This window comes from Mya arenaria, chromosome 1, assembly GCF_026914265.1.
Source record: "Mya arenaria isolate MELC-2E11 chromosome 1, ASM2691426v1".
NCBI classification, from domain to species: Eukaryota; Metazoa; Mollusca; class Bivalvia; order Myida; family Myidae; genus Mya; species Mya arenaria.
In genome coordinates this window covers 58,573,173-58,596,805 of record NC_069122.1, presented here as the reverse complement: position 1 = coordinate 58,596,805, position 23,633 = coordinate 58,573,173, and the positions used below count along the sequence as shown (strand labels likewise).

At 34.0% G+C, this 23,633-nt stretch overlaps 1 long non-coding RNA gene and 1 other non-coding gene across 2 annotated transcripts; both read right to left on the bottom strand.

Moving 5' to 3' along the window:
- Nucleotides 1–4,110: 4,110 nt before the first annotated feature.
- Nucleotides 4,111–4,193, bottom strand: Trnal-uaa (transfer RNA leucine (anticodon UAA)). Its single transcript has one exon. It is a non-coding gene; the product is annotated as a tRNA-Leu (tRNA).
- A 4,724-nt stretch (nucleotides 4,194–8,917) lies between these two features.
- Nucleotides 8,918–23,351, bottom strand: LOC128241479 (uncharacterized). The gene is made up of 8 exons (XR_008262380.1): nucleotides 23,267–23,351; nucleotides 20,950–21,019; nucleotides 20,469–20,557; nucleotides 17,987–18,062; nucleotides 17,327–17,407; nucleotides 16,882–16,958; nucleotides 16,580–16,694; nucleotides 8,918–9,014 (listed from the first exon to the last, which is right to left on the bottom strand). It is a non-coding gene; the product is annotated as an uncharacterized LOC128241479 (long non-coding RNA).
- Nucleotides 23,352–23,633: the final 282 nt, after the last annotated feature.

The following is a 23,633-nucleotide window of genomic DNA, read 5'->3' as shown; positions in this document are numbered from 1 at the left end:
TAGATATATGGCAATGCGAGGAAGTGCAGTGCTTAAGTACAATATTCTTATCATGTATATTAAGGAAGCAGACCCTCTAAAAAAAAACAAATTATTTTCAAGGGTGAATATGTTAGATCAATATTGTATACAAATTGTCCACAAATAAATATTACGCTTAATTCGGCAATCAAACTACTCACCGACTCACAAAGATATGCAAGGTCAGAGCAAACACCAGGGATTAAACTTTAGCCCAAATATGAAATGTTTAAAGCTCTGGAAAACTGTACCCACCACACAAGGGTATTTCAAATTCGGTATATTTTTTTTGTACTTTGACCTTCAAATGGCCTTAACCTTGAAGTATTCAATGCAGAAAGTTAATTTAAGGAATAGAAGGTTCATGAGCAATATGCATTGAAATATTCTTCCCTTTCAATAAACATTTTCGCAATATTGTGATAAAAAACTTATGTAGCATTGTATATACCTGTGTTTGTTTGTGCTGTGATTGTATTTGAATATCGAAATATAATATGGAAAGAAAGGTATACCTGTTCATGGAAGAGAGCCATATACTTCGCGTCTAATCTTATCCAGCGCTTTGGGTGAATAAAATGGAGAAAGTCTTATTCGAATGAAAGGGATGAAGATATGTTCCTTGTGCACAATAGGTGTGCTTTATTTATTTGTTTTAACTTATTAAAGTGACTTAAAATGTTTGAAAAGTGGTATGCTTGTGTTATTCTTTATCAAAATGGTACTTGAAACATTTTTAAAAATATTTTATTAATATTATATTATTATGTTCAAAAATAATCTGAATATATGAAATGATTTTGTTTTGTGGCGTGAAATATTTCTCTACAAATCTAGTTATGTGATCAAAACACAGTTAAAGGGTTGATATCGAAATATGAAATATAAATGATCCCGTTAAATTTTGAGCTTATTTTAAACCTTATGTCAGCTTGTATAGGGCGACAGCCCGTCTGAATTATCCTACAAAACATGAATGGTAAAACCTTTGCATTATCACTTTTTGCCAACAGAACTATTCTGTAAGCATCTTTTCTGAGATCTGAGGCAGACTACTAGCACTTATTTCATATATTAATATGCCGACCATTTTCATTTGGAGAAAATGCCCTTCAACGTTTTCAAACTGATGGCTAGATAAAAGATACTCACATTACGTATTTAACCATGCGTTATATATATTAATCTATTAACAATAAATATCAACAGTTTCAACAGGTAAAGTGTACGATATCATTTCCGATAAAAGAGAACAAAAATATGTATTGAATTTTTAAATTGCATTTACTAAGCAAATGATTATAGCCTATATAACGTTTACATTTGTCTACATGACATCAGAAATATAAGTCTCCGTGGCCTAGTGGTTAAGGCGTCCGTTTACGGATCGGGAGGTCGAAGGTTTGAGTCTCACACGGGGCTTGTTCTGACATGGCCGGTTGCCGACCCAGCAGCTAGTTTAATCGAGGGGTACAGATTGCCTTCCTGCCAGGCGCCTGGCATATGGGATAGGAATCGGGGTAAAGATGTTCACGAATGTAGGTGTCTCATTAGTCCAACGGGCTGGACCTTAACTAAGAGGGGTGACACTATATTAAACAAACACTTTACTTTACTTTTATAGGTTGCACTGTCTTGGTAGAGGACGTTGATTGTATAATATACTGTAATGCTATTATCTATAAGTCTCTTTGGTTTATAACAAGACTCAAACCCAATACAACGCATAGGGAAAAGCAGTTTCGTCCTCTAGTGAGCATTTTGGACGAACCATATTGTCTGTACGAATTATGTATATGATAGTTAGGTTTAATCATTTTTAAAATAAGTGCATCTGTTCCTCACACAATTAAACAAAATGAAATAAAACAATTTTTAAGTTTTCACTATTTCCATAGTGGGAAAGTAGCCCGCTGGCTGGTGGTCATATTGCAGTTCTTCACTGTACACATAACATGGTTAATGCAACGGAATTATGATAGTCATTTTTGATAAAGGTATTACACGCACGCACGCACGCAAGCACGCAAGCACACACACACACACACACACAATAATATATTTTAACAGGAGAATAGAATACACTATTGTACATATTACATACACATGTACTGATACAATAAGCAACGCATTACACTGACGCATATACAATTTTGGACAATCTTGGTTAAAATTACCAATAATTACAGCATTCTTTGTTTGTAAATCTAAGTTTATTTAAAACATGTTTTTTGGTGTCGGTATAACCTCTTCAAGTCACTAATGCCATTTTTACGACACCGGGTAGCACAAATCAAGTTCATGTTTTCATGACAGGAAGTGTTCTGTTCCTTTTAATGTGACAGTCATTGATATCCAACATCATCATTTCCATGATATGTGCTGGATGATATAGTTTGAAATAAAATGTGTTGGTTTTATGCTTGCGTTTGGGTTTGACAGCACGCTCAATTTACTTCGTTAGTTTCTAATCAATGGGCGTCGGCATTGGGGTATCGGAAGTGTGGTACCCTGGTTAGAAATACCTTGCGACTTTAACGTATGCCAGTGTATATCACTACAACCCAATATCGGTGGTGAGTGGATTTAATCCCACGAGGGACGAGTGGGGCAACTTTTTCATCCACGTCAGGTGAGCGGCCAAGATTTCGATTGTTAAAGTAACATTTCAAACATTTATTTTTATCAGGACTTCAGGCGGAGTAGAAATGCGTTTGCAGGCACTACAGTAGAACAAATATTTGAAACAATTTCTGCAGTAGCCAGCTGGACGGAAAATATCCCTGAGCTTATGACGCTCACAAGGCTCAACGTTCCAAACCCTTGCATAACACAATTGGCATTCCCAGTTGAAGCATTTTTCGGAATAATTGTACGACAAACCAGCTAATCCAATAACACCATGATTTTGATTTGCCATTTCTCGCATGTATGTTGTAGCGTGTAAATGGTAATTTAGTTAGTGAATAGTACAGTCACCGCTGTATGTTTAAATAGTTTGAAGTGCTCAAAAAAGCGTATACATTATTTCTTGAACCTGCATTCGTCAACTTCAGAAACTAATGTTAAAAATTTGAGCTTACTAGCGTATTGCGGCTGTCTACAGCATAACTGTGTGAATCAGAACGGGTAGTGTTTGATTAACACAGTTCACCTTACCATGAAAATTAAATAAACAGAAAGCAAAAATACAAATAATTGTTTATGATTTATTAATAACATATTTTTCAACAATAGCTGAGCTACAAATGTGGCATTCGCTGCTGGTAATGGAACATGCCTGACAAGATAAATGTCCACAGGGTATAAACACAATACACTTTTTGTTTGTTACACAACTAGTACAAATGTTTTTTTCGTCGATCTGTCGTTGCAACTCTGCTTCCATGCAAAGAAGATTGCGCAAAAGGGATGTTAGTGGATTTGTTTTACGCAAGATCTTGGATACCGATCGGATTTCGGATAAAATATCAATTTCTTTCTCCCTGCAACAACGTTCTGATATTTTGTTTAACTCAATTTTGTAGTTTTTGAAGTCACGTTTAATTTCTCTGGCTAGTGGTAAAACTTCTCTATTTCTTTTGTCTTGCTCGCTCATCTTGCTAGAAGGTTTTTCTGAAGAAGCTATCTTATGAATTTTACACTTTTACGAATTAATGGCAAAAGTTTTCTCAAGACGCCAGATATGTGTTTGCTGTTATTTACTACGATCGTCTTCATGTACAGCACCTGAGTTTCACTGTGTTCCATACGATCTGCCAAATTGCCAAGTAAGCTTAAAGTTGTGTCTGACATGTTTGATATCAACTGAATGCATGGATTAAACAATTGATGAATGAAACTCGAGTAATAAGAGCTTGAAATTAAAATGCAATGAAAACACTGATTCGTTTTACTTTGAACAATGACCATCATAAACTTATTTCACTGGATAACCACTTGTGCATTTTAAAAGAGAGTATGATATAAAGCTCATATTCTTCATTATGGGTATTATTTATTTATTATCATGTATTCCTTACAAAACTTTGCAGTTACGCTTAGTCGAATGGACAATTGCCTAAAATGGAACTCCAATGCAAAAAATATTAGTACAGGTGGGGTTCGAACCCACGCGGACGTTCGTCCATTGGAACTTAAGTCCAACGCCTTAACCACTCGGCCACCGTACTTGGTGCATATGAGCTGGGAAGTGAAGATTATAAGAGCTTGAAATTATAATGCAAAGGAAACATGAGTTTGTACTTATGTTTGAAGATTTTGAAAACATGAGATGAAATTTAAAAATTGCTTTTTCGTAAAGTTTGAAGCATTTAAAAAGACGAAAGTCTTCATGATGCTTAAATTTTGTTTCACTCAATCGTTGCATAACTATTGACAATTTCTCATATACAACTAATGCTTCTAATTTCAGTTTCAATTTTATTCAAAATGTAAGCACATAACAAAGTACAAACATGCAAAGCATTGCAAACATATCAATATACATAATTCTAGCACACCGGATAGGCATTTCCGGTGAATTCAGCCGTGCTGGAAAACTCCATCTGGCATCCCCCCATGCCAGAAGAGTCACGCGCTGTGACGTAATACTTTCAAATTCATTTATAATACACTTTATGGTATCATAATTATGAGATTTAAATAAATGAGTTCCATTAACATTAACTTTACAAAAATGAACTTTAAAAAACAAAACAAAATAACCCTATAAAGACGTAATTTCGGAGGAACTTATTGACGTCTGCAGTGAATAAAAATTACTGCGCGTCATGACGTCAGTAAACATCATCGCACGCGCTTTTTGGTGATGTCTACAAAAATGCGCTTTTTTATGTACTTTCTTCACTAAAAATGTAATTTAATGTATGTTAGAAAAAATATCTATCATGTGTGTCCGTTCCGGATAGAAAAATCAGACCCTCGGGCACGCTGCGTAGCCGGTAACTCAACAAGCCTCGTTTTCTGGCAACGCAGGTGCCCTCGGGTCGGATTTTTCTATCCGGAACGGGAACACATGACAGATATTATTATTATACACATTTGTTTTCATTAAATCAAACACAAGCAGAAGTTTACAATTGTTATAATATCAAACATTCAATGTGAAAAGTATTTTTGTTATGTTATGTGTTCACTCTTTGTTTTTCATCCAGACTTGTGACTGGCATTGGTCAGGTTACCCACCGCATCAGCGAGATCGGAAAATGGTAACTCTGAGCCAGAAACCTATTTTCCTAGTGTCATACACTACGCAAAATCAGCACCCATTACAGGTCTCCCAGGCGACCTTCTACAATTTGTTACACCTATAATGTAGAGTGTTGGGCTACTCGGTTGTAACAAACGGGGTATTGCTGACTCGTTGTAGGCATAACGCCGAACTAGTGATCTCAGATACAAGAGACCTGTACTGGGGCAAGAATCGAGTGCCTCAGCCGCATTGTCCGATCAAAGAAGGGATTTCTGCGATCAACTTTAAGTACCCTCAACCATAAGTTAGGCTTGAAATCTCTGTAGACTTATTTCATTTTTGAGCTAAGAGAAGGCTACAGAGTTCACTTTTAAACACACCTCTTAAGCACATAGAGGCATATTTGCTCGCTTTACTTGGAGGTAGAAAATTCTTACTATGATCTGAGAAAGCATTTCCATTTTGTATCGCGCCTTATGAGCAAAGCAGCGATTGAATTTTGAATTTTGATAAAAAACTGAGGCAACGCTAAAGGCAACTACTCGACAGGGCACACTTAGGAATAAGCATCCGATTGCTTATGTTTTCCCCTCTCTTTGTAAAGACTGTGTGGAGTGTCGGACCACAGTGATACATCGAGATTGCCACTCCCTTTTTTTCATTGCCTGTAGCGCGACATAATGACCATGAGTGGTTCCTGGTATTGGCCCTCTACATCACCTTACACCAATACTAAGCTGGTGTAACGACACCTCCATACTCATGGTAGCCTCTAAAATTTTACTTTTGCCAAAATGATTTTGCGAAGTTGACAAAATCATTGCAATGCATCCAAGACCGTAGCATATTGAGCAATGAGAACAAATCTCGTCGAAGCTATACTTCTTTGCTCATGCTACCAGACGCAAATAACAAATCACTTGCCAAAATCGCGTTTGAATTGTATATGATCTAATGGCTATCACAGATAATGATCGTATTCGTCAGGCGATGTCATAGTGATCGACAACATGAGTTGGCCAGACTCAAGAGCGAAAAACTATGAGGTATCGCGACATACTGTTCTAATGTTCAAACCAGAAGGTCAAAAAACCTCTCAGATATTTTCTCTGTATCTCTGATGCACCAAGTTCATAGTGCGAGGAGAAATCTGAGAAGTTCAAACCCACTTTTGGCTACCAGCAGACTAACAGTACTTCTGAGCTAAGAGCTTGCTACTGGAATGACAAATATTGAAAAATGTGGAGCTTATATACCCGATGGCCAAAATTAATGCGCATCGCATTATAATTGTGCTTAAATTTTTAGGACTATTTTTTAACCCCTTTTATTTATACGCTCATATGAAGTAGTTCCAGAATTATCACTTGATTCCGCATTATTTTTGTACAAATGGCTCAAGATTTTGAAATCTGTGAATTAAGTAGTTTTTCTATGAAGATTAAGTGAAATCAGTTTCAGCAAAATTGCATTTTTTTCAAGTTTCATGGACTTGGTGCCGCATTTTTTTTGTACATATGGCTTGTGATTTTGAAATCTGTGAGGGATGCTGCAAATGTTGATTTGTTGAATTAGAACATTATGAAGATTTTATTTTTTTCATGAAATCTTGTGTGAACGCCAGTTTTAATTAGATATCATTTTTTCATGTTTCATGGACTTGGTGCCGCATCACTTTTGTACAATTAATTAAAATATTGAAATTTGTTATATTTTGAGAGATTTGCATGAGCCTAACTTTTTTGAATAATTTTTGCCTATATTTTTTTTATGAAATCTTGAGATCCCTCGTTAACTTCTAGATTTTCAACATTATGAAGTTATGATATTTTTTTCATGAGAACTGGTGTGAACGCTAGTTCAGAGTACACATGTTCAGGCCTATAATGTTTTTATGAAATCTTGAGATCCCTCGGTAGCTTCTAGATTTTGAACATTATGAAGAATTATTTTTTTTCATGAAATCTTGTGTGAAATAAAGCCTATAGTTCCTTTTTTGAAATCTTGCGATCCCTTATCAACTTCTCGAATTACAAAATTTTCGATGAATATTTTTGTTCAGAGCATGAAATTACAATTTAGAGTTGCATATTTTTGTACATATGGCTTATGATCGTCAGATTTAACATGTTTGAAAAAAAAATGATTTTTCTGAATCTTTTCATACAATCTCAAGTTTGATTCTTTAAATTTCAACACAGCAGAATTTGTGAATTAGCTGTTCATGTTTATGCATTATTTTTGTACATCTGAGTATTTTTTTGGAAAAATGAAAAATGCTGCTGACAAAATGTTGTTGAAATGTTGAATGTTCGTGTGATATGTATTGCGAGCCATTTTTTTTTGAAGTATAACGTCAGTTGCTGTTATCTTCAAACATTAAAAGGGAAACCTAATTTTCATCGTAACCATATTATGTGGTCCTAACCTAGTTTTATTTGTAAAAATAAAGGCAACGCCAAAGGCAGTTACTCAACAAGGCACAGATTGCCAATGTTTCCCCTCTCATTGTAAAGACTGTGTGGACTGTCGGACCACAGCGATACAAAGAGGTTGTCACTCCCTATCTTTCATTGCCTGTAGCGTGACATGGTGAACATAAGCGGTTGCGAGTATTGGCTTTTGTACACCGCCTTACACCAATACTAAGTTGGTCTAACGACACCTCCATACTCATGCTAGCGTTTAAATTACTTTTGCCAAATAATTTTGCTGAACGAAAACATTGCCATATATCAATGGTCGGTCGTTCAAGAGGAATGTTTGTGATGAATGAAGTTTTGCACTTCGAAACCAAACTAAGAATGCAATGAACCTAGTAGATGTCACTGGTATTTCACTACGCATCTACATTCTAACACTTTTGACTAACTTTTTTTTTTTAAAAATGTACTTGATCTTGCAATATTGATTTCAATTTTCATTCAAGCATTGACAAAACAACAGTCTTGCATCTTATACCGCCGCATAAAGAATAGTGAGAAACGAATCTCGTCGACCCATGCTGGCACGTGCAAACAAATCATTTTGTCAACAGCATTTCGCAAAGATGAAACATTTTAGAATGCAGTGCAAATTTTGCTCGTTACCAAGCCGGGCGAACAAACTCCGTCGAAAATCAAACTTCTCGGCTCGTTTTGTAACATGTGCACAATATCAAAATCTTTACCATTTACCAAGTTATGCTCACACCAATATCGTAATCAATATGACAAGACCAAAGCTTAATAAATTTATGAATTACAAGCAGCATTACTGCTAAAATTTTGTTCAATCACAAATGTTCCTCGGTTTCAACCATGACCAATTCTGGCTGTTTCTCATAAAAAATATGGTGAAAAACCGTTTGACTGTGGTTTTAGTGAAAAAAATCAAAGACCAAAATATAACCAATTTTATGAAAAAAATGGTTTAACTTTTGTGAACAATACTTTGGATGGCCAAAAATACAAACAACAGTACTCACAATAGCAAATAACACCCGCGCTACTGGGGTAAGCAAGACAGCACAAACATAAAAGCAAACAGATAAATCAGTATTTCTCAATTTAAATTTCATTTTTTGAAATTATTTACTGTATGTTAAAATTTCAATGTTCGTGTTAGACTCGAAATATAAATTTTGGAGAATTACTGATAAAACAAAAAGCAACGGCACAAAGCACATATAATACAATCAGTAATTTAAAAAGAACAAGTGTGGATAGGTTACTTTTTTCAAATAAACAATGATATTTCAAATACATCGACGAATTCTGTCTGCTGTCTTCTGTCGGATCCCCTGTGTATGGCATCTCATCTGAAAAAAAATAAAATGGAATAGTGTAAAAAACGAAACATTCTTACATACAATAGTAAATAAATCTGTTTACTCTGGTAACTTTTGGTATCATTAATAACAATGGATTTTTACAAAAATGATAAATGCTTAATTTCGGAACAGATTAAGTATTCTCTCAGTTTTGATTTACAAATGACAGAGCAGTACACTAAAAAAGTGCTTAAAATCATGATTTGTTTAACAACTTTTCAAAATTTTCAAAATTTTTGACTTTGGATTTACACCATAGCGCATTCGCGTTTTAGCTATATATCTACCAAATCGCATTTGCGTTTAAGCGATGTAGTTTTTTCATACTGAGTACCCCCCTTATAAAACTTTTTTTACATTGATTTTATAACGATTTAGTTGATCACAAAATTAAGCACCTCAAGGTGACGATGTACAAATATTTTAGGGTGACGAGCTTTTCGGATAGCTCGCCCAGCCAAACTCAAAATTCGAAGGTTAGTCTATAAAATATTGAGTTTGGCTGGGCGAGTTGTCCAAAAAGTTCGTCACCCTAAAATATTTGTACATCGTCACCTGGTAGGCTTAATTTTGTAAGTCGATTTGTCATTCATCATTTGATTTGACAAATAAAAGAGTAAAATGTATGATAAATGCTTAGCATCTTCAAATAATTTGACATTCACCTTTTGGTTTGACAAATAATAAGAGTGAAATTTATGATAAACTGCTTAGCATCTGTAAATAATTTGACATTCATCTTTTGGTTTGACAAATAATAGAGTGAAATATCATTCATTTGTGATGGTTCACTAGAAGAATTTGCATTGTTTGATTATTTCTTAATTTTATGAACAAATGGTGTCATAGGGTTTGACAAAAAAATAGATTGAAATACCATTCATTTGTGATATTTTACACCTGTGAAATGCAGATCTGAATATTAATGCTAAGTGTCATGAATTGATTTGATATTCATCATTTAGTTTGACAAATAATAGAGTGAGATATCATTCATTTGTGATGGTTCACTAGAAGATTTTGCATTGTTTGATTATTTCTTAATTTCATGAACAAATAGTGTCATATGGTTTGACAAAAAATAGATTGAAATACCATTCATTTGTGATATTTTACACCTGTTTAATGCAGATCTAAATATTAAGAGAATGCATTATTTTTGTGCATACGCTTATTCGCCATTTTCACTATAAATGCCACGCAGGCGACAGCCCTTCGTTATATACAATTTCCCTGTTGGGTTGTATGTATATCTTTAAATTATTGTGTTTTCCAGGTAACTAAATGATGTGTTCAGATTAAAAACGGTATATGACATGCCTATGATTGGTAAGTATTCCACATAATCCAAAGTTGTTGTTATAAAATGGTGCAATTTCATTGTTATGCTGTTGCACTAAAAAAAACTCTTCTTTCCAAGTTAAATTAAAATAGAAAAAATAAGACACATCAGAAAAAGGTTGACTTTGTCAATTAGTGATTACTTCATAGTTTCAAATACCTTTTTATTTTATCAAATTATGAGCAACATTGACTGAAAGGCATTAGTTTATGTTTATACATGTCCTTGTTATACATTTTGCATTTTTACCCATGTTCTAATAATGCACTGACATATTTAAAAAGAAAGCTCAAAAACTTTAATAAATTCTTTGAAATAAGTCATCATTGTTGCAATAGTGAAATGAAATGGTTTCACTAGATTATCTATGAAAATAAACAAACATTGCTTTTGTCTTTTCAGGTGCTTAAAGATGGTAAAATCTGTGGAGTGTGCAACGGGTCTGATTTTACTACATGGTGATATTGTTACAGAGACATGCTATTTTCATGTTAAAATGGCTTGACCACATGTTTTTATTCGTCAACTATTTTTCGTTTTCAGTTTGTTATTTTTCCAAAATATCTGAATAAATGTGTCCGCAACGCTGTAGTGTCCGCAACGCCAACTTGATTTAATAATTTCACAGAACTAATCAATTGTATGGTGCTTTAGAATAAAACTATTTCAGCTGCAATAATGGACAAAAAACGTTAACAAGTACAGAACGCTCTAGAAAACGTAGAGATAAGTTGAAATTAAACAAAAAGGCCTATGAAAGTGAAAAAGAAAAGGACAGATTAAGAAAGAATTTGGCACGTTCCAAACTTAAAGAACGCATAAAAAACAATGAAAAACTTCAGGAAGATGTCAGAGCTAAAAAAAGAGAGGAAGTCAGAAAAACAGGACCAAAAAGAGACAAAAACAGAAGAGTGACCAAAAAAGGATAATGGTCAAAACATTAGCTGCTTCTATGAAAGCAACACAGGAACAAAAGAAAAAAGGTGCAGTGCTCAGAACACCGAAATGGCGCTTAAGAGTAAAACTGAATGATACACTGTCAGAATCAAACATTCCAGAAGATGACAATCAGGTTGTGGAGCTTAACAGAGAAAATAATGAGGATAACTATCACACACAAGTAACAAACAAAGCAGGTAGTAAAGACAAGAGTACCACAGCAGAAAGTAGTGAGTACATGTCACCTTACCCTTCAAGATGGTTAGAATTCCGTGCCATTAAACGCGTGAAGGACAACATGCCTTCCACATCCGCAAAGAGAGTTAGGCTTATTGAAAGACTGGCGTCATCACCATCCACATCTAAACAGCTAAAAGAACGAGGTGTGACAGCCACACCAGAAATGAGGGAAATGGCAACAATTGGGGAACATTTTATCCAGTCTGTAACAGCTATGAAAGAGATGAACAATGAACAAACTACAAATGAAGAAACCAATGAGTCTAAAAGAGCTGAGATAAAAGAAAAGAAACTTGCAAAAAAAACTCTAAAACATATTCTTGATGAAAGTACAGAGGACAATGTTGAAAAGGAAATTTGAAATTCGCACACGCCTCTGGACAAAGCGAAAAGAATCTAACTGCTGGTGAAAGAATAGAGCACGAACAATTCGAAAAGGGCATGTGTCAGCCGACACAAAATCAATGATTAAAGACTTCTATCTGTCTGGTGAGGTTAGCAGATGTTTACCAAGTAAGAATGATATTTCAAAGAAAGACAATCAGCCAAAGTTTTTGATGACCATGACGATAAATGATGCCCACCAACTGTTCAAAACAAAGTTTCCAAATAGGAAGGCTGGCCTTAAAACTTTTTACAAGCTTAAACCTAAAAATGTACGTAAAGTCAGTGAAACGAATAGAAAATGTTGCCTTTGTCAATTTTGTTGCAATGCCGCTTTAGTTGCAGAAGGTATTAACAACTTTTTAAGTGGAAAAGAAGGGGCAGGATTCAAGAAAATAAGCCAATCTGAAATGGCCAACATGATGATGTGTGGTGATAGTGATTCCCATAATGGAAAATGTACGAGAGGAGAATGTGAAAAATGTGGTTATAAACTGATCAGAGCGCACTTTGATATATATGAAACAAAGTATGGTAGTGATGAAATCAAATACCACAAGTGGGAGACGATTAATGTGGAGGGAAAAGATGGAAAAATGAAGCGATGTGTATCTTGTGTTGCTAAGGCGTGTACGTTCAGTGAGTTCCTTGTAAAAGTGGAGGAAACACTGAGACCCTTACCAAGTCATTTATTCAGAGCAAAGTGGCAACTTAAAGAACTGGAAACGTGCAAAAAGGTTATTGATGAAACTGAGGCAGTCGTTATAATGGATTATGCAGAGAACTACAGTTGCCGTTTTCAAAATGAGGTACAAAGTGCGTTTTGGGATACGAACCAAGTGAGCATTCACCCGATGATGGCTTACTATAAAATTAGCAACGGAGAAGACTTGATTCTAAGGAGGCATCTCTGTTATAGGTGTATCAAATGACCAAAGGCATGATTCTCATGGAGTAAATGTTTTCAGAGAAAAGCTTTACTCAAAGATTGCAAAAAATAATGGGCAGATAAAGACAGTGCATGAATGTACTGATGGTGCTGCCTGTCAGTACAAGGGCAAAGTAAGCTTTGCCGATATCAGTGATGAAAATCGGTTCTTGTTGCAAAGAAACTTTTTTGAGACGTCATATGGTAAAAATGTATGCGATGGTCTCGGCACCACTGTGAAAAACTGCTGCCACCGAGCTGTCATATCGGGCAAATGCGTCATTGGCAACGCAATGGATTTGTACACCTACTGTACAGACAAACAGTTGACAAACCTGAAAACAAACGAGAATTGTGTATATAGAAGTGAAAGATGTAGTTCGAGAGAGGCCAAACGCAAATGCCACTACAGTTGTAGTCACCAGAAAATTTCATTGTGACAGAAGTACTGGGAAGTCTCTTCAAATACAGACCAGAAACCTGGGTTGCTTCTGTAACGGCTGCCGAGCTGATGGTCCATGTGAGTCTACCGACTATGTTGAGCCATGGCAAGAGCAAAGCATAAAACTGATATGTATCCTTTTGCATACAACTTTTCATTTAATCCTAACATTCTATTTACTCTTAATCATAGATAGGCCCCCTTAAACAAAAACATAAAAAATAAATGTAATCATCCTGAACAAAACGCAGCAACAGGCACTGAAGCAACAAAAAACATGTCATAGACAAAACGATTAATGACGACGACACCAATGAGCAGCAAGGTACACAGATTCAGGTCAAGAAAAAAAAGCTTGCAAAGAAGTGTAAGTGTCTAACATGTAGCATATATCGCATGTAGATAACTACAAGCTATCTTCCACATTAACTTACGCAATATATAACTGCACTTGCTAGTTTCCACTATTCTTTGCTTCTGCATGTAGTAATATAAGTATCTATCATGCGTTTCCGGTACGGATAGAAAAATCCGACTCGAGGGCACGTGCGTAAGCCGGTAACGAGGCTTGCCGAGTTACCGGCACGCAGCGTGCCCGAAGGTTGGATTTTTCGATCAGGAACGGAAAGACATGATTTGATATTTTTTCAAGCATATTTAAATCTATTAATTTGTGGAAAAAATGACGTAGAAACAAACTTTTGTACAATTACACCAAAAAGCGCGTGCGACGTTGTTTATTGACGTCATAGAACGCAGTAATTTTGAATAACTAAAAATAGTGTTTTTTACGACTATTTATTTTCAATTTTAATTAAAAGTCTTAAACATCTATATATTTGATTGCGCTTTATTGATATGGCATAATACATTTTTCATAAACCATTCAATAAATGAAATAAGAAGTGGCGCGTTGTTGCGCGTGACACATCTCACATGGGGTATGTAAGATGGGTTTTTCCAGCACTGGTCACATGACCGGAAACACACGTCCAGTATGCAAGAAATAGTATTCCTTGTCTATGGATTTGAACCAAACTAGTAGCTTGCTTTGTCATATTGTATTGTTGTCATATATAGCTAAAGAAGCTGGTGCCAGTGCGCATGCAACTAATGCCAGTATAGCCTCTAGATCTGGTGGTGGTGATGTTTTACAGTCTGATTTGGGGTATCTACTTAGGAGTATTATAATTGTTCCAAATAACCTTTAACTTAATTCCCAAATATCTGCATATTCTATCATTGAAGAATAACAATATTAACTGAAGCTAGATATCTACTAACAACAACGCCGAGAGTATCAGAGCTAGTACTGGGTGTTTTAAACAGGCAAACTATTCTAAACCTTGACATTAACCAACTCCCAATCAAGTTATGTTTGTTAGTAGACATGCACATAATATATTTGTTAGTGTACACTCACATATATATATGTATATTTGTTTAAAGATTCTTGATACTTCAATATATCATTCATTTTGTTAATTCATATAAAACTTAATTTAATAAATGCAATATACTGTTAATTAATTACAGTGCAGGACAATTTGAAAAAAAACAGTATGTGTCTGTGAAAATTGGGTCATCGCCTGCTGTTCAGAAAGCTTATATAGGACAGGTATGTTTCAAGTAGTTGTTCTTGCTTTAACACATATATTGTAGTTAATGGCTTATCAGTTTGAAAACAGCAATATTTATTTCAAATTGTAATGGAGTTTGTTTTATCTGGGGGGTTTTCTTGAAGATCCTGGAAGTTGATGAGAACAGCGAGGAGGTTAGAATATCATTCATGACTTCAAAGGGTCAACTGTACATGTGGCCAGAAAAGGCAGATGAATCCTGGGAGAAAATTCGGAGCATTGAACGTGTCGTGCCTGATCCGACCATCTTGTGATCTAAGAGCACAAACAGACGATATTACTTTGTGTTTGATAAATAACTACTTCTTGCACAATGAATTGTTGTGTGTTAATCAGAACACCAATACATATCATTCACTGTTTATAATTACTTACTAATGTAACTGAATTATTATTGTAACTTTAAGCAGTTCATATGCATTGTATTGTTGATTTAGTTTAGTTTAAACAATTGTTCATGTTTATATTTCATGTGAAAATTTTCAGCAGTTGATCAACTTATTTAAGTGTTTGCTGCTGTCCTGCATTGTTGTTTATGAAAAAAACTGTAGTGTCCGCAACGTTATGTGTTTTGTTCTTTATAAGAATTTCTTTGTAAAGATAGCCAAGTTCTTTGTTGAAATGTTACATTTCAAGTTTATATTGCTATATTAAAATACAGTCTAGTAATTTACTGCAATATGCAAAATTTACTTATCATATATTCGATGAAGTAACCATGAACTGACTTATGGTATCATTTTTATCATTATTATTGACATTCACACTAAAATGTTCTTAAAACAATCTTTAGTCAGTTAGAATATGATTTTTATGTTTAACAGTGGACAACTGTATTGTTATATAGGAGACAAATTTATAGTAGACTTAACATACACAAAGAAAATTGTAGTGTCTGCAACAATATTGTGTACTGCTGAAAAATGTGTGACAATTTATAAATTCATGGTTATGTGCAAACATTTTTTATATATTGTCCTTTATATAGTTGACAATTGATACCGTTAAGACAGTTTCATTTTCCTATAAAATATTTTTTCTAGATCCTTCTGAATAAGTGTTTATAGTTTTAGTTATTTTGAGCAACATGTTAATCGCAGTGTAATTCAGTGATAATCTATATACAGTACTGTATTTTTGGGTTGAACTTCTGTATGATGATAAGTTTCAATAAATACAACCAAAACAAGAAATGTTTAAGGTATTTTTAAAGAAAAAAACAAATGTAACAACATATAAATGTAGTGTCCGCAACGGTCATACCTGCTGTTATATGATCAGCCATAACTTTTGAATGACTTGAGTCACAAACATAGAACTTCAGAAAATTATGCTCAGATAATATGTCAATCTGTTCATAGTAAATATTAAATAGTAGAAAAAAAATCATTTTTCATAACGAAGTGCAACATCCCCGTGACATTTATAGTGAAAATGGCGATTATATCTGTAATGCATATTCAATGTCATTAAAAAACTTGTAAACCCACAGCAATTTATGATCAGCAAAATGGAGAGAATTAACAGCAAAATTAAAAGAATTGCCATTCTTGAGACTTGGCTTGCTCTGCTTAAAACAGAGTTACAGACACAACTCCAATGACATGACAATGAACTATGGTTCAAAAACAGCATCACCTTTACAATTCGAGGTTGAAGACTGGGGTGACTGTGTAAGGACTTCAGAAATCATCAGCGAGGAGGACTGGGAATCTGAAGCCAACAGACAGCCCTTCACTCTTGGTGGGACATACTGCAAAACGAGAAAATCGACAAACTGGGAAAACAGATGCCCTGTTTGTTTTTCAAAAAACTGTGGATATAAAGTGAACAGATGTTTATTCAGAGAAGCCGCAACTCAGTAATTATTCTAAATCATTGTTGTACCATATAATACTGGATGAACAAGTTCAAAAATAAATAAGCATTTTGTATTTTACCCTGTATTGTTTTACTTCAATGTCCCGAAACCATTTTAACAAACAACCTCCACTAAGGTCAGACCAGCCATACAGAGCTGAAAAACAAAACATTTCTGTTGTAAGTATCATATTTTTACAAGGACAATGAAATTGTTCAGAAAGAAAAAAAACTCAATGAGTTAAAAAAGTCAGTACAATACTTGTTCAATTTGTTTACCACCAAAAAACATGAATCTTAAATGATCTTGTTTTCCCTGCCAGATAAGATACAATAAAACTTAACAATATAAGCTTCACCTCACTAATTTTCATTTACAAAATACGTTAAACAAAATTTCAAGACGCTAAACATTTAGATTGAAAACTGGCAAATTAACTTCTATTAAGTATATTTTTGCTGGTAGCAACAATGTTATAAACAATCTTGAGATAATTAACATAGTTACAAAACTAGAAATCTTACAATACTTTCCATTTTCTTTGACCACCAGACAAAATAACACTGCATGCAGCTTTAGCCTGGTCTTGATAACTGCAGAGAGCTCTGAAATAGCATCATATCAACAACAACAAAAAAACAAAGTAAATTCAATATTTGTTTCTCATTTTCTTAAAACTATTCACATCAGCAAATTTACTTTTGTCCTCAATAAAATTTCTTCCACATTGAAAACATTCTGCAAAACTTCTCACAGAATATGGTGCATTAACATGTATCATTTGTAGTGATAGGCAGTCAAATGAAACAATGTTGGCACTATGTTAAATGAATCAAACACTTAGCACCAAGATTTGTTCATGTTGCTGCTCATTGTAACTACCAGTTAGTTTTGTTTGTTGAAAGATATTTTATCAATTGATGAAAATATTTACTGCATGAAACTTGATTGTTGTGGCAGACCAATCGTTTAACGATTCACAATCTAATAAACAGCATGTTAACAACTTATACTGAAGCACAATTTGAATGCTACAAATCTGTAACTTTGCTACCATAATGTGAAATAAGTACAAATAGCAAAATTAAATCATGTTGGTTCAGTGTTTCAATATATCAAAGTACCAAGATGAGTCAACTTTACTTTTCAGTGTAACTTTGAGATTTGTTGGTGAAATTACTTACTTGTTATTGACCGATCATAACACACTGCATATTGGGTGAGCTTCAGGTAATGTAGGCTAGGTTACTCCTCACAATTCTGAAACAAAACATTTAATCAACAAAACTGCACATATTGCTTGTTAGGCCAAATAAAAAAATAGGTGCGTTTCAGGTAACGCTGCCAAAAAAAATAGGGTATATTGATTTCAGTAACTGTTGACTCAGAAAGTAACAAAAATAAAAGTCATCAATTTTCAGGTTAGTTTTTTAACATGTTCCATGCTTTAAAGGAAACATATTTGTCTGGTTAAATACTTTGGCAATGATGGTTGGATTTCAACTCTGCTCTTATTTAAGACTTTCCAGGAACGGTTTTACTTTTCTTTATGCACCCTTTTGCTTTCAATCACCCTCTGTAGAATGCTAACCTCCCTGTAACATAATTATATGAAGAGTGGGACAGCAAATTTACCATATAAGCCATCAGCCAAGGAAACCTCAATGCTGTCAAGAGGACCTGGGGGTTCAGGTTTGAAGAACAAGTAACATGCAGGTTTTAATGCCAAAATTGCACACTTAAGTCTGACATATCAATCCGAAAGTCAGTATCTGACAAGAAAATATAGTTCAAGAATTGAAATATACCTGTAACACAAGCACAAACTACCCGTAATTCACCTTAGAGTTCGGACAATCTAAACATTCGGACATCCTTTATTATTTTCAAAAATAATTTATTTTAGGTACCTAATTTTCGGACACCGAAAGGACATCGATTGTAACTTTTACAGTTACTAAGTCTCACAGACAAAAATTATTGATCTTTATCGTTACAATGCCTGGCTAGATTACCTAACCGTATACATATCTGTGATAAGTTAGTTAGTTATTACCCATCCTAAACTATTTATTGCCGGTTGAAAAGGATGTGTGATCTATTTAATTGAGGATTAAAGAAACAACAAGGGCGATCAAGAGATTAAGAAAACACAGACATGACATGTTTGTAAAACGATCCGCCAATAAACTTTGAAACTTGTACCACACTTTTAATATATTCTTTATGAAGCAATAACCGTACAGTAATACATTATACTCATTGTAACATAAATAGAACAATAAAAATCAACACATTCAATGCTATAGGTAACTATTTAATGTGATGAATTAAAGTTAGAAATGCAATACTTAATAAGTAACAATCGAAAACACCAATCAGAAACATTAATCCTGCATAGCAATATCCATGCTCTCCATGAGATCCTCGTGGGTATAACTGAGAGCTATGTGACGTCACACAATGTGACTGTTTGATCTGAAGCCGATAAAAGATGTTTAATTTCAATGCATGTACAAAATGGTGTTGAATGGGATTTTAACTAACTTGATGAAGGAGTAACACTTATAGGCGTAATAACCATTGATAACTACGGATAAATTAATAAGTGGTAAAATGCAGACATGAAGAAAGAAGGCAGGTTTACCATACATGTAGATTAAATATAAAAATGGTTATTTTCGGAGAGCGAAAAATTATTTATTTTAAGGTGTTCGAACTCTAAGGTGAAGTACGATACATACATTCAGAAATCCAACTCTAATATTGTCAACTTTACGTACATACATTTCGTAACAAATGCTTTTCGTACGCAAATCACATTTTTTTCAGGGAAAAATAGGTTAGGCCTAAAAAAATGTTTGATTAGGGTTACATCCTTTTCAAAAATAGGTAGGGTAGGTAGGCTTTTTATTTTTTTTTATTAGGCTTTATATAAGAATATCATTTTCATCATTTGAGAATGGTGTTAAAGTTATCTTCTGTATAAGCATTTAAGGTTTAAACTACATAATTATTGAAAAGCAATTAAAAAAATAAACGAACATTTTTTTTTTTTCAAACTGACTATAAAAACGGTAGGGTCGGTGCCTATTCCGTAGGTAGGGTCGGGTAACCCGAACCAAATGTATTTTTTAGGCCCTAGGGTCGGCGGGAAAAAATAGGGTCGGTCAGGTAACCTGAAAACAGACCTATGTTTTTATTTGGCCGTAGTTTTAGAAAAAAATCATTCTTTTAAAAGCATTGCCAAGTACATTTCATCAACATCATCTATATTGAAATAATCCTGATAACAAAGTACTTCCTACATACAAACAGAAACAGATAAACTGTTTACATTCAGGGGGTATAATGTTTCCAACATTTCTTATCAATAATCGTACACAACAGGAACATAATTGTGCATTTATGGCATTGGTAGATGTCAAACACAATTTGAAAATTTATCTAATAGCGGTTCAATGTAATAAATCAAACACAGTGTCTGTTATTAGAAAACCTATCAGTTTATAAATTTTGCAATTATTCAAGGCATATTTCGGTTTGTTTCATATTTATGAAACCTTTCATTCGAATGCAGACTGTTATGAGATCAAACAGACTAAGCACTGAGATTATGATATGACAGTTCAATTCATGGAATGAATTTTAAGTGGTTTTACTTACTTGTAAATGTACTTTCTTGGGTACTGCCTTCAACCATTTTGATCACCAGGTTTCTTACACACAGGACGACTGCATCTGAACTGCCGTCTCTGGTTTAAAAATAATTTTCAACACTTTTTTTCAAACACAGAAATAGAAGAAGATATTTATAAATCTTGCATGAGCTAAATCCATCATTTGTCATTTCTTATTTCTGCTAGTTTGGTCCCTATACAAAGTTGAAATCACTCAAAATGTGACATAAACCAAGACAAAAGATATGAAATAACACTGCTTACTTTGTTTTTCAACATATCAAGCCGAAAATTAAAGTTTCTAAAAACGGCTTCGAGAATATTTGAAACATTCTAAAACGAACTGGGACCAATTTCTTTTGACATAAGTTTTTATGTAATTCGACAAAACTTGTTGGTAATATGATGCATCATATATTTTAGACACAATTTCGCATACAACTTTTAAACATGCATGTCATATTTACCGCAGGAAAGCTCCAAATACGACCTTCACAATTTTTTTTCAAGATGGCCGACAAGAGAACAGCGAGAATTCTGCAATATGACGGCATACATAACACGTCATATCATTCCATGAATTGCATTATTTTTTTTATTCAAATAATTCATTTTTACGAAAATAAAGAAAATACACTCATAATAAATAATGGAAATTATCTTCAAGTTCAAGTTCAATATTTTGTTTGTTAAAGGCCACCGGCCCAAGACAACAAATATGTATATTACAAATGTGCAAAAGCAACAATGGTAACATCGGTTGAACAATGTACAATATAATACAAACACAATTACAAAACAAACAAATAAGAGAAAAATCCCACAAGAAACCAACAAGAGAATGGAAAAAAAGAACAAAAGAAAAAAAAAACACACACGAAAGCTCAAGAGTTAAGAAATAAAGAAGTGCAAGTCGGAATACAGATTCGAATGTGTAGCATGCATTAAATACCTTTTCGAAACGAAATAGAAGGGATCGAAAGAGTACACATTGTAATCAAATACTATATACAATACTCTAGCACAGGAAACACCCCTGCAATAACTTGCATCCCGTCTAAGTCATCGAGACGTCACCCACGCAGGTGTGATTGATCTAGTGGTACCCACCGATACGTCAGGCACACATCTCAAAGGCCCCCGAGATCACAAGTAATTACAGATGTTACACAATTAATATCATTGCCGAACAAAAGTACACAAAATACTGAAGTAAGTATGAATATTACTTATAAATATTTTACAACGCTTGTAGTAAAGTATTTCTATGTTGCATAGCAAAGTATATATACATAGCAATATCCCTTAACAAATTTTCATTTTTTGTAGGCATCAAGATGATACAATTGTTAAAAGTGGCGTTTTCATAATATTTCTTTGGTAAATATGTTTTTCTAATATTAGAGTAAAAATGACATTTGAGCAAAAAATGGTATTCTGTTTCAACAACATTTTTACATAATTTACAAAACCTTTGATCACGATGAATATTAGAGTATCGAACAATGCCATTCCTGGCGATACTGGTCATTAAGTGATTGTTTTAACAAAGCAATACAATGAGATTCATTCAATACTTCTTGGTTATACCAAACGTATCCAAATCCACAACTAAGCAATATATTCTTTACATATGTCACCCAATTCCTATGACCATGTTGGTCTGCCATCATAAGCATACTATAAGCCTTTTTAATATATCTGTCATCTCTTACCTTCAAAATTCTAATCCAGTAATTAATAACCCGCTTTACAGATTCAATATACATAGGAAAACGACCACACTCGCCTAATACAGCAACATTTGTAGTTTTTAGTAGTAAACTCATATAGCGCTTACAGGCATTAATGTGGACTTGTTCTACCACACATAATCGTTATACACCCCAAATCTCTGAGCCATATAACAATACTGGTGCAACTTTGCTATCATATATCTTAAAAAATGAAGATTTAGATAATTGGCCATATTCATATAGTTTTGACAAAATAGATATTAGAATTCGTTTCGATTTGTTTGCTTGTTCCCCTGCCATTTTTGGTAGAGATAACTGCCTCGTTAAGGTGACGCCGACATATGTAAAACTATTTACAACCTCTAATGATTCACCGCGATAATACCATTTTTCGGCTTTTGATAGTATGCCCCCATTTTTAAAAACCAAAATTTTACTCTTTTTGATGTTAACGAATAGTTTATATTCGACACAAAAGTCACAGAGTGCATTTAATAAACGCTGGAGACCACATGGGGTATCTGCTAGCATAGAAGATCGTCAGCAAAGAATAAAGAATTTATAAGTGTTCTTTCTGGAACAAAATGTATTCCGTTGTATTTTGGTGGTTGTATAAGGCTTATAAAGTCATTTATAAACAATATAAAGAGTATAGGAGAGGCCATGCATCCTTGTTTTATACCTTGGGGACAATCAAAACTGTCTGATATATCACCTCTTGGAGAGCGAACTCGGGCTTTCACACATTTGTACATTGAAGTAATTGCATAATATAGTCGTCCGGCAATGCCATTTCTTAACAATATATTAAATAGGCGTATTCTATCTTAATTATGTATTATGTATCGTTTTATGATATTAAACATTAGGAAAAAATAAAATGTTTGTTGTGTTCATTTTCAGAAAAACGAAATCGAAAGTAGAAATATTTTCTGAAATTGGAAACGTTTAAAACCCCGTAAAATCATTTATATCCCTTGTATATGCATAAACCCGGCATTATTCAATCACGAAAACATTATAGAAACTATAACTTCCAAAGTCGTACCTTCAAACACAGAAAATATCCCAAATATTTACACAAACAGGGTATTGTTTACGTGGGTTAAACCGTATCAAAGTGAATACGGCAGACAACACTTTCCCTTATAATAATAATCAGCTCAGTATAGCTTGTACCGAAACTAGTAACATTCTTTTGTGATTGTTTTACTTTATTTCATGTTTTATTTTGCTTAAGTATCGAACTTTGTAGCATTTTACGATACATTCTGTGTATCTTTGAGGAGTTATGCATAGCGATTTGCACATAGATATGACTATATATATAATATGACCATTACTCGTTCTTGAAGCTTAAGTGACTCCAACTAGATTACTATAGATAAACACAATAAAACACGAACAGTTCATAC